Genomic DNA, 9,895 nt, shown 5'->3' with positions numbered 1-9,895 from the left:
CAACAGGCTTTGTTCAGAGCCCTGGCCATTTTTTTCAAAAGCCTTTAGTTGTCATGGCCAGAATAGGATAGGGGAAAGGAAAAAAAAAAAAAAAGAAAAGAAAAAAAAGAAAAAGGGGGGGAAAAAGACAGAAGAAGAGAAAAAGAGAAGGATCAAAAGTTCCTATGTGAAAAGATAAACTTGAGTGGCTGCATATATGAGGAAGTTTATGGAAATTTTTCATTTTTTTGAAAATCAAGATTTATTGCCAGATATTAGAATTATTAGGCTGGTAGACAGATACTTTTTTTTTTTTTTTCTTTTTCTCCAAGAGATCATTAGAAGAACATTCATGCTGCTGAGCTGTTACCTCTCTGGCCATTTCTGATATCAAATTATGGAAGAAAAAAATGACACTTGCAAGCAAATAGCAATTGAAGGAGCTTCAGTGATGGACAGAAGTGAGTAAGTGGGAAAGCAGAAGTGAATTCAACTTCATTACACTTTGGGAAAACTATCATATTTTTGTGCAGGAGAAAAAAAAGAAAATCTAGTTTTAAGTAGTCTTTGTGCCAATATTTTAGCAATTTAGAGCTCATAGAAACTAAGTAAAATGTAGTGCTTGGTATCCAAGTCAACCCAAACTCTGGAGGCAGCAAACATGAAAGGTTAAATGCTCTAGAAATTGCATTTGTAGAGTTTCTCAACTTAGGAGATTAATAGTTACTCAAAGCAATGGATAAATATTAGCAAAGGACCATTAGCAGAGAAAAACACATCAGTGAATCAGAGCTCCCCAGCTTATCAGATCAATTTTAAACAGGTTTATCTTGGACTTTTCCAGCACCTTAATGAGGAACAAATTGGTTTTTTACCCCTTTTTGTTTCCTGAGATTTTGTTGACTTTTTGTTGTTAGGTATATCCAACCATTAATATAAATGGGTCAGTGGCATAAGACAATTAATTCCCTCTTCCCTTCAAGTTTCTGAATACAGGCATTTTATGAAAGTTCCCTTTTATTGCTCTACTGATGGTCACCTAAACTTTAAGAACAAAAGAGTTACTGTTGTTTAATGATTCTCACAAAGGAGGAAGAGACCGAGTAATAAATGGAAAAAACACCAGAAAGAGGATATTTTTTGTTTTGTTCTGGTTTTTTTTTTAATTTTATATATATACATATATATTGGTAGACAATAATGTGAACAGCTGAGTTGGAGCTTGTATACTGGCGTGAGTAATTTTGTGGCCAGAGAGAAAAGAATCACACCCTGAACCACGCCCTGTGTTTGCAAGCAAATATTGTACCAAGCAATTGAACAGGAAAGCTTTATTTTACCTTTCAGACCTCCAGGGGATTAGAGAGAAAAAAAAACAAAACAAAACACACACATAAAAAAAAAATGGAGAGGAGAGTGATATTTAAAACACAGTCCTTGCTAAAGCAACAAAACACATTCATTATACTTTATTAATGGCAGAGTGGAGAGCAAAGCAAAGGCACTCATTTTTAAAAAAACTCACTTGCCTATGTAGAAATCTGAGTTCATTAGAAATGCTCCAGGACATGCCCGTGGTCACTCACTGTCATTCCAAAAAACTACAGGTCCCCATAAATCCTAGACGATTTCTGACAGGGTGATGTGGATCTCTTAAACACCCAAGATTGTCTCAGATGATTCAAAGCACCCAGGGGAAAGAAATTGGAATTAACTCTGAGAGCTAAACCTTCCAAGACATGCAGACACCCGCCTCTGGGCCAGGCATCTCGTTAACTATTGACTTCTGTGGGCTTCAAATGACTTTTGGCACCTAAATGACTCTGTGGAGATGACTATAGGATCCTTCTCCCTGGGGTACCTCTGTCTGGAGTTCATAACATTGCTCTGCAGCCTGGGGGCTGGGTTTTGCTCCTGACCAGTTGAGTAAATCTTGATGGTCCCTTATCCACCTTTGCTTTCATTTGGCATTGTAGGAGTTTGGTTTATTTAAATCTCTGCCTGCAAGGCCAAATTTCTCTATGCCTCTGTAAACAGAGCCCAGACTTCTCTGGACACTATCAAAGGGCTGAGGTAACAGATTAGTTTTCACGGCCTTTGGATACAGTTTGTCATTTTGGAAGGGTGCTGGAAGCTGTCTATGCCCCGAGGTGTCCGTGAGATGGAAAGTAGTTACCCTGAGGAGCTGTAAAGTCTCATGGAGAAACCTGTCCTCACCTCCATCAGCACTTGTATGTCTCCTGGAGGAGGGATATCATGCAATCCCCTTCTATCCACAGACCCTACAGACCAGCAACATCTGCTCATTCTCCTCCCTTAATTCCCTGGCCATATAAACCTGTTAGGTTCCTGCAAAAGTCTTAGTTTAGATGAAGCATAACTCTTCACCAAAAAATCCTAACAGGTTTTGACATCAGCAGTTGGTTTTATACATTATTTGGATGTAGGAGGTCTAACAGGATAATGTAGGAATCTCTGTTTATACCAATTGTAGCTGACAAGCAGATGCAGCTGCTCTTACACATTTTTTCTTACACGCGGCATTGTCTGAATTCTGCAAATAATGATGCTGGTAAGTTTGGAAGTTTTCTAAACTGTATTCTTTTGGATTCATATATTCATCCCATTTTCATGACAAAACAAGTGCTTTTTCTGTGAATACTTCAAGCTTTTACAGAGGGAAGAACAGGCTTACCATGAGGTTAAATGTTGCACTGTAGGTCTGAGCAAGTTGAAATACAGAGCAACACTTCCACTTCCTCCAATGAAATATGCATTTCATCTTCTATGAAGACTTGTTTCTTGCTAGTCTCTGTCAGCAGGGGCCATCAACATAACAGTGTTTTGCTGACCTGTGAAAGAGCTTCTGGTAACCACTACTCAAGAGCTCCATTAAGACAAACCATTTAAGCTGATTCCGTAACAATGTGAAACTTCTGTAGAATGAGGTTAGGAGGTTGATGCATTTTATATAACCAAATGCAACCATTTTGGGCCTGAACTTGTGAGCTGCTGAATAGTCTCAGCTTTCATTAACGTCACAGACATGCTCAGCATTTTATGAGATCAATATCGATGAAATCTAAAATCTTAAGATAATGTTTTAGTTACAGTAATAGCAACAGAGGTGCATAGGAATTTGAAGACATTTCCAAAATAAAAGAAACAAAACCCATGGCATGTTTACTCGTTACTGATGACAGTTTCTAGTTAAATCTTTGCCTTGCTTTGCCTTGCCTTGCCTTACCTTCCTCCCTCTTTAATCTGAAATACCTCTTAGAGTACCTAGTAAAGCTAATCCGATTCATGACATAACACATTTTTTCACACTGTTCCTCAACAATTGCCAAGTATATTAAATTGTTAATAATTAGTTGGGTAGCTCCAGTTTTTAATAAGTACAACATAACACACTCAACCCATTAAACTTAAATGTAAGGGACAGTAACCAATGTAGATTAATCAAATCAGAAATCTAGCCTGGAAAGAATCCAGTCCAGCTCCCTGTTTGGGTTTTTTTCAGGAAAGTTTATAATTTAGTCACACACATAAATGTATGGAACACTGTTGAAAACCTTGTTGAGTCCAGTTGACTCTAAGAGGAGGCAAGTTCCACATCCATATTCCTCTAACAGGTGTATTTTTTATCTCCTTTTCCATGTTAAATATACTAATTTATAGTTCACCCTATAAAATAGATCTTGGTGATACCAGTAATGTCGATGACATCTAAACCCTAAGAGTTTCTTAGGATTTTTCTGAAGGATGTTTGAGATCATCCACTGACTGCAGAAGGCCTGAACAGAGCTCACCAGCAAGATCACAGCTAGGATGCCTCCAAAATTAAATTCCATCAGTGTAAGTAGAAACAGCACTGCTAAGAAGCAGGTTAAATTATAGTTTGTGGGAAGTTATAGACCATTTCCCAAAAATATCCTTTCATCTTGAAACTTCTAGTACTGGAACACACAAATCCCTCCTCTTTCTCAGGCTATTTATCATTTTTAGAGGCTATAAATTATACACACCGAGCACCAATTTTATACACCAACAACCATAACAATGCAGTTGCAAAACAGAACACTCTGAAGGGTATGTTCCCCTTTCAAAAAGGATCAGAAAGGATAATAATGCAATGCCTAGGTCTGCAGTACCATTTTCCATTCAAAGATCTCAAAATGGTTATAAAGGAGCCATTGACCTCATTAAACACCTGTGAGACAGGAATCCAGCCATTATCTTCATTGCTTTCCATGAAGAGGAAGAGTGGGGAGGGTATCTAACGTTTGTGTACCTTAAGGGGAAGTTTTACAAGTGTTTTCCAGTCCTGCTATGACTGGTTCAACTCCATCAGTTTTAAGCAAATTCAGGAGCAATATATTGATTGTTCTGAGCCAAGACAGATTACATGATATATAACATGCTGACGGCAATGCTGGATAGATCAGGCTCCTAACACCAACTGACTGACTGTTGTTAGTATTGACATTAAGTTAATTCATCGGGAGGAGAAGTTGTACCACAGAAATCAAAAGTGCACATCACCAGCTTCTCTCTGGTGCAGTTTGGGGTCTTCCACTGCCTGAAAGGGAGCACAACTGTCTCTTGGGAGAGCTTGCCACAAACTCAAAGTGGGAAGGCACCCTGGATTCCCTGCCAAGAGGGACATCCTGAGTGGAGAGGAGCAAGTCACAAAGCCAATGCCGGCAGAGTAAAACGTCAGGGAGACACGCTGCATCTGTTTTCTTCCTGGAATAGCTCTTGGTGATCCCCACTTAGCTGACCTCTGGGTCACAGATCAGAGCTATCTCCCTCTAGTAACTGAGGAGTGACTATGACCTGGGAGAAGTGTCAGGCCAGATTCAGGCTTTCACACTTGTTGTCTGGCTGGAAAAGCCTACAGCTGAGCCTGGCAGCCTGAGTTTTTGTTGTATTCAGCTGCAATTCAGTCAGTAGCATATGGAGCACTGGATACTGTGGCCTGAATGTAAAGCTGAATCCCACCCTGGTTTGCACTGCTGCTCTCAGGTATCTATTTTGTCAGATATTGAGATGCCAGAGTTGGGTGTCTCAGTCTTTCCCTGTGTGTTTATAGTTTGTGTGACATTTTGACTCCTGCTTTTGCTTTATTAACAGTATTTTTTACAAAGTTTTCTGGACAAACAGGTCTAGAGAGGCTTAGCTGCTTTACTCAGGATCACCAGCACAGAAACAGAATCCAACTCATCTGCATCTTCTCACCACAGATCACAAGGCATCACTTCCACGTGTGGAAGACATGTTTTCCATCAGTTACTCCATTTTCCACATAAAGTCTTCTCTGAAATGTCTCCCTGTCCCAGAGTCCAGTTATCTCCCCTTGAAAATCACTCAGCTCCACTCTGACACAACCAGTGCTATATTGCAACATGCTTACCCTTCAACTTTGCTGCCTTTTCTCTTTTTAATACTACATCTAGATGTTACAAATCTTTAGGAGACTACAGATATGCTATATTCCTTCACAAATACATAAGCTAATAAGTCATTTCATAAATACCTGAACGTTAAGAAATATTTTGTTTCAGACAGTACTCAGGAGGAAATTTCCAATTTTTGTTTTGCTTCACAACCATTATGAAAGTCAGCCTTTGTTCACTCTCGTTACCAAGTATATTTCCTGATAAATGCCAATACTGCAGCATATGCAAAATGTCTTTTGCTTTACCTGTGTCATCAGTTTTCAGTTCAAGAGATGTATTCTGTGTGGTGAGGATATTTAGGGAGTTTGGGGTTGAAGGATGTGAGAGACCAGTTCCCCAAACTCCAGCATAGCCATTGTGGTAAGAGCTAAACATGCCATGAGTCAGAGCATCCCTGAAGCACTGAGGCAAGGGAGACAAAAGATGAGTAAGGCAATGTCCACAGAGGCATCTGGCCAAAGTTATAGGATAGGTCAAGGGGAGAATGAAACATGGATCACAAATCTCTCTGCTTCTACTAAGTGTTCTTGCCACAAGGTGAAATACAAAAAGGATTTACTTGTTCATCTAGCCTTTCTATTTCAGTACCTATCACCACATGAGACTCTCCTACCCTTTTGCCAGACTAATTAGATTGTTTTAAAATTCCCAAGGTTTCTTCTGGACTTTCAGAAGCCAGAATGAGATGCAAAACAAAACGAATCAGGAGAAGAAAAATCCATTTTCTTAACCCTTACTTTAGTGATGTTCACAGGAAACACACGTTATCTGCTGATTTTACCCAGGGAAGGTCACATCACAGTTTTGCGCTGTGCTCTTAAACAAGAATCCTTTTCTTCTTCCCACCCTCCAAATGCACATAAAACCCAGAAGTGTGCAGTCTTTGCGCTTTGTAAATATGCTTACCTGGAATATGAATTCAAGTTTGAGCCTGTGATTTGCTTGATCTGGAACTCACTTTGCCAAGAGGATGCAAACAAGAACATATAAGTGCTGACAGTTCTCCAATGCCATTTCCACAAATCCTCCTCCAGGGACAGATAAATAATGAAATGACTCGATGGGAAATAACACTAAAGCATCCCAGCCCACAGAACCACAGGATATGCACCAGACACACATGGGTGAATGCTGAAATGCTGAGAACATTTAGTAACACAGATAGGACTTTGGGAATCCTCATGCTTGTCTAGGCTAACTGAAGCGTAAATCTGGAGTAAATGGAGCAACAGTGATGCAAACTGTCATAACAGATTGAGAACCAGACTCAGAGCTCCTACCATCTACCTACATGATAGAAAAAAATCTTCATCATCTCTATATCAAGGCATATTTCTTGATATTTCTCTTTTGAACACCTTCTCTGCTGTTTTAGTGGCGCTGAAATGCAAAATATTCATCTTACATTTTCCACAGCTGACTCCCATTCTGCTAATTCAGTTATGCGAGATTTGACCCAAATGACTCCTCTCTTTTGATTTTTTTTTATTACTTTGCTGATATTTGTAGGCAGTCTTTATGTCCGAGGCTGTCAGTGAACTGAGTTTGATAAGGCAAATCTTTACTCCCAAGACTGTGCTGCTGAATTAGAATGGTAGAGTGTGCTCTCAGCTAAGTGCATTAAGTAAAACAGCATAACAGCATGCAGCAGTTTAGACTTGCAGCCTACAATTTCCCCTCCTGCCCAGAACTTATCAGGGAGATCTATTAACATCCTGCAAGCACAGGGCTTTTCCATTCAGTGACCATTTCCTTTCCTATTCGTTACTAACATGCTATTAACCATTTCAGCCACGGCTGAGCATTGAGTTGATGTTTGCAGAGAGGTATCTAAAATGATTTGAGGACTGCCTTCCTGATTGTTAAATATTTCCTTCAAGGTCTTTATAACTGCTGTAAGCATATTTTTTTTTCCTTATTTATTAGGTAGATACCTCTAACTGTAAGGTAACCATATACCACCATATATGAACTCTAGGACTTCTCAGACACATCACAGTCTCCAAGACTGATGACTTAATGCTTGTTATTGAAAGGATTGACTTCAGTCTTCTCTAAGCAAAAGACAACTGGACGACCTACAGCCCTGTGTTGCAGTCATTAAGCTGTGTGTCATCCTCCTGTTCCCATTCAAGGGCTGTCTGTTGTCTCTGCTCTTCTCAGCCAGGGAGATGCTCTGATTCAAGGCAATGTCATCAGTGGCCCAAATTTCTACCTTTGGCTTTAGAGATAACACATCTCTTTTAGTTATCCACAACCATTTTTTCCCCTTTTGCTATCAAACAAACCATAGGTTTCTTTCTAATATGATACCTGTTGTTCTTTGGGAGTTTTTCTGATTTTTATGAGAGACTGTCCCACTCGGATCCATCTTTCAACAACAAGAGAGACGAAAGGGTCTTAAACCTTTCTTAAAAGGGAAATGCTTTTCATAGAGCAGCTCTTCAGTTTTCATATGGTTCTTGCTCATTGTGTTTTGATCCTATTGATGCTGAATGCTCTCTTGCTATACCTCAGTGTGATATAATGGAAGGAACACCATGTGGTAGTCTGCAGAAAAGTCGATTAAACTAGCAGACATAAAACTGCAAACAGCTTTTACGCGTCACTAATGGACTGGGACCGCTTGGCTTTTATGATAGCTCAGAAAACCTTACACACCTGAGGTGCTGTAAAAATGAGTAACAGTTAAAAACAGGAAGAAATGTAAAGGACAAGGTGCAAAGCTAGATGGCTTTTGGCATGAGCTGTTCAACAGTGTCAGACCATGGTCTGTTTACAGGTGCAAACAAAATGAGCTCTCTTCCTCATGGGAGAACTGCCATGATCCCAAATGTACCCTGCAAACTTGGTGATCAAAAATTTGACTATTAGCAGAGTCCCTTTCCATCTGTTAGAAAGAGGAAATGGCTTTGGTCAACAGGGGCATTTAAATTGTAGATTCAATGTTTGGCTAACTAAGGATGAGAACTGTCATTTTTCTCAGACTTAGCAGAAATACTGGTCATTAAATACTTCCCCACGTCATGTTTAGCTCTGGCGAGTGCTGCCTGTCTTTTACTTTCAGACCCTCAAGGCTTTTTGTCTCATCATCATGTTGCCACATGTAATGTCTACATGGTGCTGTTTCCCCTTTTAGGACCCAGAACTCAGAAGGACAAAAGTTCTGTCAAATCCTTTTCTCCTCTCCTCCGCTGGCAGACACATGGACTAATTCTCCAAGACAAACTTAACAAAGCAGTATCAGAGAAATGACAAATTTCTACGAAAAGTGCTGAATACTGCAAATGATATGCCTGAAAAATCACTTGATCATTAAACAATAGAAGATGTCTTCTGTAAAATAAATAAACCATGAAAGGAGAAGGCATACCTGCAATTTAATATTAATAGGATCTGAACTGTTCAGGAAGATCTTGGCCAAGTCTGAAGATACTCTCTGTGTCATACACTTTTGACAGATGCTGTCCCCAAAGCAAAGCTGAAGCCAAGTCTGACACCTGACTCATGCCAACAGGGAAGACAAGAGAAATCTCCAAGTGTGGTTCAACTAGGCAGGAGACAGCAGGGTTTTTTATGGCAAAATCTTTTGACTGTCATAAATTTTCATGCTCTATGCCTAAATATCATGGTGAAAGGCAATAGATTATATCCATTTGTCATTATTAAAATTCCTGCTCATAGTTGGAAGAAAAAAGTTAACTTGCAGATAGTATAGCTCAATTAAGTGGAAAAAAACACATCCTAAAGAAAAGCGACCCTAATTGAAAAGCTTTGACCTAAAATGAATCAGGTTTGGTCTTAACTGACTGAGCATCAAAATATATATTCTATTATTCTTTATTTTGCTGTGGTAATTAATGTAAGGAATGTTTCATGCCAAGTTAGCTTTACCTGTAACGTCCTCAAATTAAAGAAAGTGGAAATAGCATCTCTGTCAGAGTGGTTGCACAGTGTTCTCATCCCCTGAAGGAAACCCAAGCTCTGCTGATTAAGAAGACTTCAGCTTTTGATCGTGAGTTATTGGATATTGACCCATCATTCAGTCAGGGCTGCAGACTGACTGTCCGGAGCTGAAAGGCTTAGAATCAGATCACATCCAGGGGGAACAGCTCTCCGAGCAAAACTTCCTTCCCATCTAAATCAAGCCTACAAATAGCAACTCACGTTTGTCAGACATTCATCAAATGTGACATGCTTCGTGGAGCCAGGCCACAAAAACACAGGAACCTGTCATAATAACCTCATGCAAGACAGTGGATGGTCCTGATGCTGTATGACATCCTGGGTAGCAGATATTGTGCTTCCCAAGCAGGTGAATGTAAAACTCAATCTCGTAGAAAGAGAAATTGTCACTCATAAATGGGGGGGGGGGGGGGGGGGGCAAAAAAAAAAAAAAAGAAAAAATAGAAAAAAAAAAAAAAAGAATTTTTTTGTTTGTGTGTGTGTGGTTG

General features: G+C 39.6%; 1 long non-coding RNA gene across 2 annotated transcripts in view; it reads right to left on the bottom strand.

Moving 5' to 3' along the window:
• Positions 1 to 1,161: 1,161 nt before the first annotated feature.
• Positions 1,162 to 9,895, bottom strand: part of LOC113961046 — a 42,224-nt gene continuing 33,490 nt past the window's right edge. For both annotated transcript variants that reach the window (XR_003532177.1, XR_003532176.1), the window contains one exon: positions 1,162 to 2,831. This is a non-coding gene — a long non-coding RNA (uncharacterized LOC113961046). The remainder of the gene's footprint in view (positions 2,832 to 9,895) is intronic.

This window comes from Neopelma chrysocephalum, unplaced genomic scaffold (genome assembly GCF_003984885.1).
Source record: "Neopelma chrysocephalum unplaced genomic scaffold, ASM398488v2 Primary Assembly neopelma1_97027, whole genome shotgun sequence".
In the NCBI taxonomy this organism is placed as follows: domain Eukaryota; kingdom Metazoa; phylum Chordata; class Aves; order Passeriformes; family Pipridae; genus Neopelma; species Neopelma chrysocephalum.
Note: the sequence above shows the minus strand (reverse complement) of the source record. Positions and strands in the feature narration are given on the sequence as shown.